Below are 6,632 nucleotides of genomic sequence, written 5' to 3' on the forward strand. Positions count from 1 at the left end.
TTCTCTTTTGTAGCCCTTTCTCACACATTTGCAATGTCCCTTGACTTCAGGCATCTGTCACAGCAACACCTATGCTTACAGCAGGGGAGAAGGTGAAGGGCTTCATCGGAAGCAGATGCCAAAACCCTCCTTGCGTGGGCTGGAGCAGAGTGATCATCCATTCTCAGCTGCAGTATGACCTGACTGCTGTCCTGAAATCTCCAACCACGGGGGTTTCAAGAATAACATGCTGCTCAGAAACAAAAGCCCCGATTCTGCTGGTCAGTCTGTCTCCCACCGGCAGAAAGTGCTGATAGGACGGCAATCATACAAGCTCTAAGAGCCAGATTTTGCCCTCAAGTTATCTGTACGTCAACTCAGTAAGTTACCTCATTATATAGGGCAGAAATATGACTTATTTTTTATAGCTTCATTTTTACTTTTATGCAGTTATTTCCAGTTTTTAAACAAGCACTACTGCATAAGAGAAACATAAYTGATATTTTCAAATGACATTTCTAAACAAGAAAAATAGATTAAGTAAAATACATGAATAAATATTAAGGTATTTCCTACACATCTATGTGAAGGACCTGATCCATACATCTTGTAATTCTTCCCAATAGCCATAGCCTTTGGATCACCCCTGAAGAATTCCATAAAAGGGATCACAGACATTCTTAAGCCACCATGTAATGGGGAAAAAATATATAATCCAAAAAAAAAAGAAAGAAACAAAAGAATATGGGAAAAGGGAGGATGTGGGTGCATATGTATGTGAAAGAACGAGAACATATGTAAATAAAATATGCAACAAAGTCCACAAGCTTGCTTTATACATCAGACAAACTTTTCTATAGCTAATTATTGACTCCTCTGTGATTCGTTCTGATGAACTTTATAAAAGATCTCAAAGCGTTAATTACCGTATTAGAATATCAATTTAGTCCTATAGCATCTTGGTCCTTTAAGTGAATATCATTGTAACTCTTAAGGTATTTTGGGGGCCTCCATATTTTATTCATCAAAATTTACAGATGGCAAAGAAAGTCTTTTCATTGACGTCAGCATTCTCTGGATCTGGTAAAGAAGCTGAAGAAGCTAAGCAACTTGTTCAATGATACTAACATCATCTCATAGGTATCTCCTTTTCAGTGTAATCATCATAAATTAGCCAGTTTAGTCTTTAGAAGAAGCTGGACTCTGGTGTGAAATCACTGAAGAATTAAAAATCAATAGCAAAACTGCTTATGATTTCAGCAGGCCCAGAATTTTACCTAGAGTTTATTTACTCAGGTCATGCTTGCCACATTGCTAAAGCAGGAAGCATCTCAGCATTTTTTTTAACCTTAATAGTAACCTTATTAATTTAATGCTGAAAGGAAGAAACAGAACAAAAATGCAGTTCACAAAACTGTATTTTTTTTTTAGATTTTTTTAAAAAAGTTTTTGAACATTTTAGTGTTCTCCACTCCACATAACCCTTTTCTTTATACCTGCAGCCTGCCCTTTCTTCCTCTACAGATCAAAGCTCATCTTTCAGAATGCAAATCGGGCCATACATAGTATTTCTATTGTTTCAAATTGAATGAGAGAAAGGCCTTGGGATTCTCCAGGGGACAACAACTGGAAAWACAAATTTTCTTTTTGTGTATTGATAGTCTTGCAGGCCTACAAAGAGAAATGATGAGTCAGAGGAGGTATAATTTTCTMTTCAGTGATTTGACAGAATCATTTTCTATGGGTTTCCCTGTCCCTTCTTCCTATGGCACACATATTTGCCGTTTTTTCTACTTTCGGATGAAGAGCACAATAAGAATGGGTGAACTTGCTGTGAGGCACAGCTTAAGATCACTGAGTAAAGGAATCAGTTACTGAAGGGGGGTTATAATAGCCAATAAGATGCACAGATTTGTCTATTCATAATGTAATTATCTGAAATATTTTTAATAGGAATATGCAAACATATGCACTTTGACTGGGATGAAACACACAATGCAAGGATCTCCTTTTATTGCATTGTTACCCAGCAACAGCTGCAGTTTGAAAATGACAATAAGCCTCTTGAAATCAATCAAAATGCAGAAAACTGCACAACTGGGGAAAAAAATGTTATACAGTATTTACATATACAGCATGACATCAGATTGATTGGCTGAGGCAATTCAGTTTCAGTACAGTTTTTATAGAAAACTGTTTATAGTGAGTGGAACAACCCTATCTAAAAAAGCCCTTGGCACTGAGAGACTGCTATGCTAAGATACCAGTAAAAACAAGCGTGTTTATCTGCTACCAGTGTTTGGCCACAGAATCTGCTATCTCATATAACAATTGCTTCAGTTGCCACAGAGATCTTACCTGCTGCAGAAACTATACTTTCTTTTTCATATGCACCAGTGTTAACTATGATCTTGTGTTCTGTGTCTCCTCACCCGCTCAAACTACTTGCCTTCCTTATTTGCCTAGAGAATCTATAAACACTTAYTGAGCGTAGAGTTGGAAGAAACCTCTGGAGATCATCTAGTCTAACCCCCCTGCTCAAGCAGGGTCACCACAGCACATTGCACAGGATTCTGTCCAGACAGCTTTTGAGTATCTCCAGTGGAGAAGACTCCACAACCTCTATSAGCAACCTCTTCCAGTGCTCCATCACTCTCGCAGTAAAGAAGTTTATCCTTATGTTCAGATGGCACTGCCTATGTATCAGTTTGTACCCATCACGTCTTTAATTTGTCACTGGGCACCACTGAAGAGAGTCTGGCCCCATCCACTTGACACCCTCTCCTTCAGATATTCATACACATYGATAAGATCCCCCCTCCCTCTTCTCTTCCCCAGGCTAAACAGGTCCAGTTCTCWCAGCCTTTCCTCATAAGAGACATGCTCCAGCCACCTCATTACTTTTGCAGCCCTAGGCTGGACTCTCTCCAGTAGCTCCATGTCTCTCTTGTCCTGGGGAGCCCAGAACCGGACAAAGTACTCCAGATGTAGCCTCATCAGGGCTGAGGAGAGGAGCCGGATCACCTCCCTCSACCTGCTGGCAACACTCTTCCTAATGCACCCCAGGAGACCATGTGGCCTTCCTAGCCACAAGGGCACACTGCTGCCTCATGGTCAACTTGTCATCCACCAGCACTCCCAGGTCCTTCTCTGCAGAGCCGCTTTTTAACAGATCGGACCCCAGCCTGTACTGGTGTATGCAGTTATTCCTCCCTAAGTGCAGGACTCCGCACTTGCCTTTTCTGAATTTCATGAGGTTCCTCTCTGCCCAGCCCTCCAGCCTGTCCAGGTCTCTCTGGATGGCAGCACAGCCCTCAGGTGTGTCAGCCACTCCTCCCAGCTTGGTAGCATCAGCAAACTTGCTGAGGAGGCACTCTGTCCCTGCATCCAGGTCATTGATGAATATGTGGAACCTGGAGGCTAGCTGCAGGCCTCCAAATAGACTCTGCATTACTGATGACAACCCTCTGAGCTCTGCCTTTCAGCCAGTTCTCAATCCACCTCACTGTACACTCATCTAACCAACACTTCCTGAGCTTCTCTAGGAGGATGTTATGGGAGACAGTGTCAAAAGCCTTGCTGAAGTCAAGGTACACAACGTCCACTGCTCTCCCTTCATCTACCCAGACAGTCATTCCATCACAGAAGGCTATCAGATTGGTTAAGCAGGATTTCCCCTTGCTGAATCCACGCTGACTACCCTTGATCACCTTCTTTTCTGCCATATTCTTAGAGATGACATCCAGGATGAGCTGGTCCATCACCTTTCCAGGGATGGAGGTGAGGCTGACCGGCCTAGAGTTGCCTGGGTCCTCCCTCTTACCCATTTTGAAGACTGGGGTGACATTAGCTTTCTTCCAGTCCTTAGGCACCTCTCCAGTTCTCCATGACCTTTCAAAGGTCATGGAGAGTAGTCTAGCAAAACATCCACCAGCTCCCTCAGCACTCATGGGTGCATCCCATCGGGGCCCATGGATCTGTAGATATCAGGTTTSCCTAAAAGATCTCTAACCTGATCTTCCTTGASSAAGGGAAAGTCTTCCTTTCTCCAGACTTTCTCTCTTGTCTCCAGGGTGTGGGATTCTTGAGGACTGCCCTTAGCAGTAATCCCTGAAGCAAAGAAGGCATTCAGCAACTCTCACTTCTCTGTATCCTTCATCACCAGGGCCCCCACCCCATTCAGCAGCAGGCCCACATTTTCCCTAGTCTTCCTTTTGCAACTGACGTATTTGAAGAAGTCCTTCTTGTTGTCCTTGACATTTCTTGCCACATTTAATTCCAAATGGGTCTTGGCCTTCCTAGACCCATCTCTGCATAATCTGRCAACGTTATTATATTCCTCCCAAGTGGCCTGTCCCTGTTTGCATCTTCTGCACACTTCCTGCTTATGTTTGAGTTTTTCTAGGAGCTCCTTGTTCTTCCATGCAGGTCTCCTGCCCACTTTGCTCTGCTTCTTGATCATTGAGATGCACCATTTTTGAGCATTCTTGGAGGAAGTGATCCTGGAATATAAACCAGCTCTCCTGGACCCCTCTTTCTTCTAGAGCCCTAACCCATTAAATTCTTCCAAGAAGGTCTCTGAAGAGGCCAAAGTTTCCTCTCCTGAAGTCCAGGATTGTGGTCCTACTTCCCTATTGCCCTGTTTCCTCCTCACAGGATCCTGAACTCCACTATCTCATGGTCACTGCAACCAAAGCTGCCCCCAGCCTTTACATCTCCAACCTGTCCCTCTYTGTTTGTCAGTACAAGGTCCAGCAGCACACAGAGCTCCTCACTGGCTCCTCCACCATCCATGTCAAAAAGTTATCAGTGCTCTGCAGGAACCTCCTGGACTGCTTGTGCCCTGCTAGATTGTCTTTCCAGCAGATATCAGGGTGGCTGAAATCCCCCACAAGTACCAGGGCCTGTGATTGTGAGGCTACTTGCAACAGTCTGTAGAAGGTCTCACTGACTTCCTCTTCCTGATCCACTGACCTGCAGTAAACACCTAAAACAGYGTCACCCATGTTAGCCTGCCCTTCAGTCCTTATCCACAAGCTCTCGACTCGTCCTTCATCAACCCTTAGGCAGAGCTCAATACATTCCAGTTGCTCTCTCGCATAAAAAGCAACTCCACCATCTCGCCTTCCTGGGCTGTCTTTCCTAGAAAGCACATAGCCATCCATGACAGCATCCAGTCATGCGAGCTACCCCACCATGTTTCTGTAACTGCCATGAGATCATGGCCCTGCGACCACATACAGATCTGTAATTCTTCTTRTTTATTCCTCATGCTGTGTGCACTGGCGTACAGGCACTTCAGAAAGGTAATTGAGCATGCAAGTTTCTCAGGAGGGGTGCGAGAGGATCCTCCATAGTCATGTGCTGCGTGCACTTCCCCAGCTGCATGCTCCTGCTGAAGGCATCCTGATCTGGGTCATGTTTTGCTGACTACCTTATCTCTATTTATCTCTACAACTTCCCCTTCCCTCATGTTTCATAGTTTAAAGACCTCCTTACCAGGCTGGCTCACGTGTTGGTAAAGACATGCATGCCCTGCTTAGTGAGGTGGATCCCATCTCTTCTCATCAGTTGTCGATCTTCAAAAGGTCCCATGATCCCACAGAAACCAAAATTCTGTTGCCAACACCAGCAGGTCAGGCAGCGGTTAACTTGGAAAATTCATTTACTCCTCCTTCCATCCTTCCCCCTCACTGGTAAGATTGAGGAAAAAATGACCTCCTAGGGTAATTTTGGCTCAAATGGGCTCCTAGGCCCTTGACGACCACCACCAGAGCTCTGAAATCCTGTTTGAACATTTCCAATTTGCCCTTGGTATCATTAGTGCCCACATGGTAGAACAGCAGAGGGTAATTGTCAGACACATGGACAAGCCTTGGCAATCTTTCCATGACATCTCATATTTGAGCCCCTGGCAGGCAATAAACCTCTCTAGACAAGAGGTCAGGTCAGCAGATAGGTGCATCTGTCCCCTGCAGGAGGGAGTTACCCAAAACAATCACTCACCACTTCTTCCAGGTGTGCAAGGCACAGAGTCTGTCAGCCCATTTGCTTCCCTTGAAGCCATGCCCAACTCCCCCTCAGCCTGGAGGGCACTAAACCTGTTCCACAATTGCAAGTCTTCAGGAGGAGTAAGAGCCTTTATCCTCCTAGGAGAACTGATTAATTTCCAGTCCCCTTCCACAGTGTTATGTTGTACTGTTTCACACGGCGCAGAGCCCTTCAGCAACTCCTCTACTGTGAAGGGTTAGGATTCCTGGAGCTATACGGTCTCCAAGAATATCCTCTCTCTCACTCATCTTCATGGATGCTATGCAGCCTACTGACTTCCCCCCCCCGTAACTCCTTTACCTGACATCACAACTCATCAGCAACAGCACACCTTCTACAGGAGAGCTGACTGTCAGGCCAGGCCTCGCTGAGACGCCCCAAGCACTCCCTGCAGCCTGAGACCTGTAGAGCTGCATCGGCTGCCAGAGGGTCTGTCTGGGTCAAAACCTCTGACACAGCTGATGCAGCGACTCCAGCAACTACTGGGGAACGTGCTCTGGAGCATATCATAACCATGTACATATAACACATGTACAACTAAGGCCTAACTAGCAGCCAAAACAGACGACCATGCAACAATGAGCTATACCCTTCAAATACGT

The sequence above is a fragment of the Rhea americana genome, unplaced genomic scaffold (assembly GCF_003343005.1).
Source record: "Rhea americana isolate MKP2758 unplaced genomic scaffold, rheAme1 scaffold_80, whole genome shotgun sequence".
NCBI classification, from domain to species: domain Eukaryota; kingdom Metazoa; phylum Chordata; class Aves; order Rheiformes; family Rheidae; genus Rhea; species Rhea americana.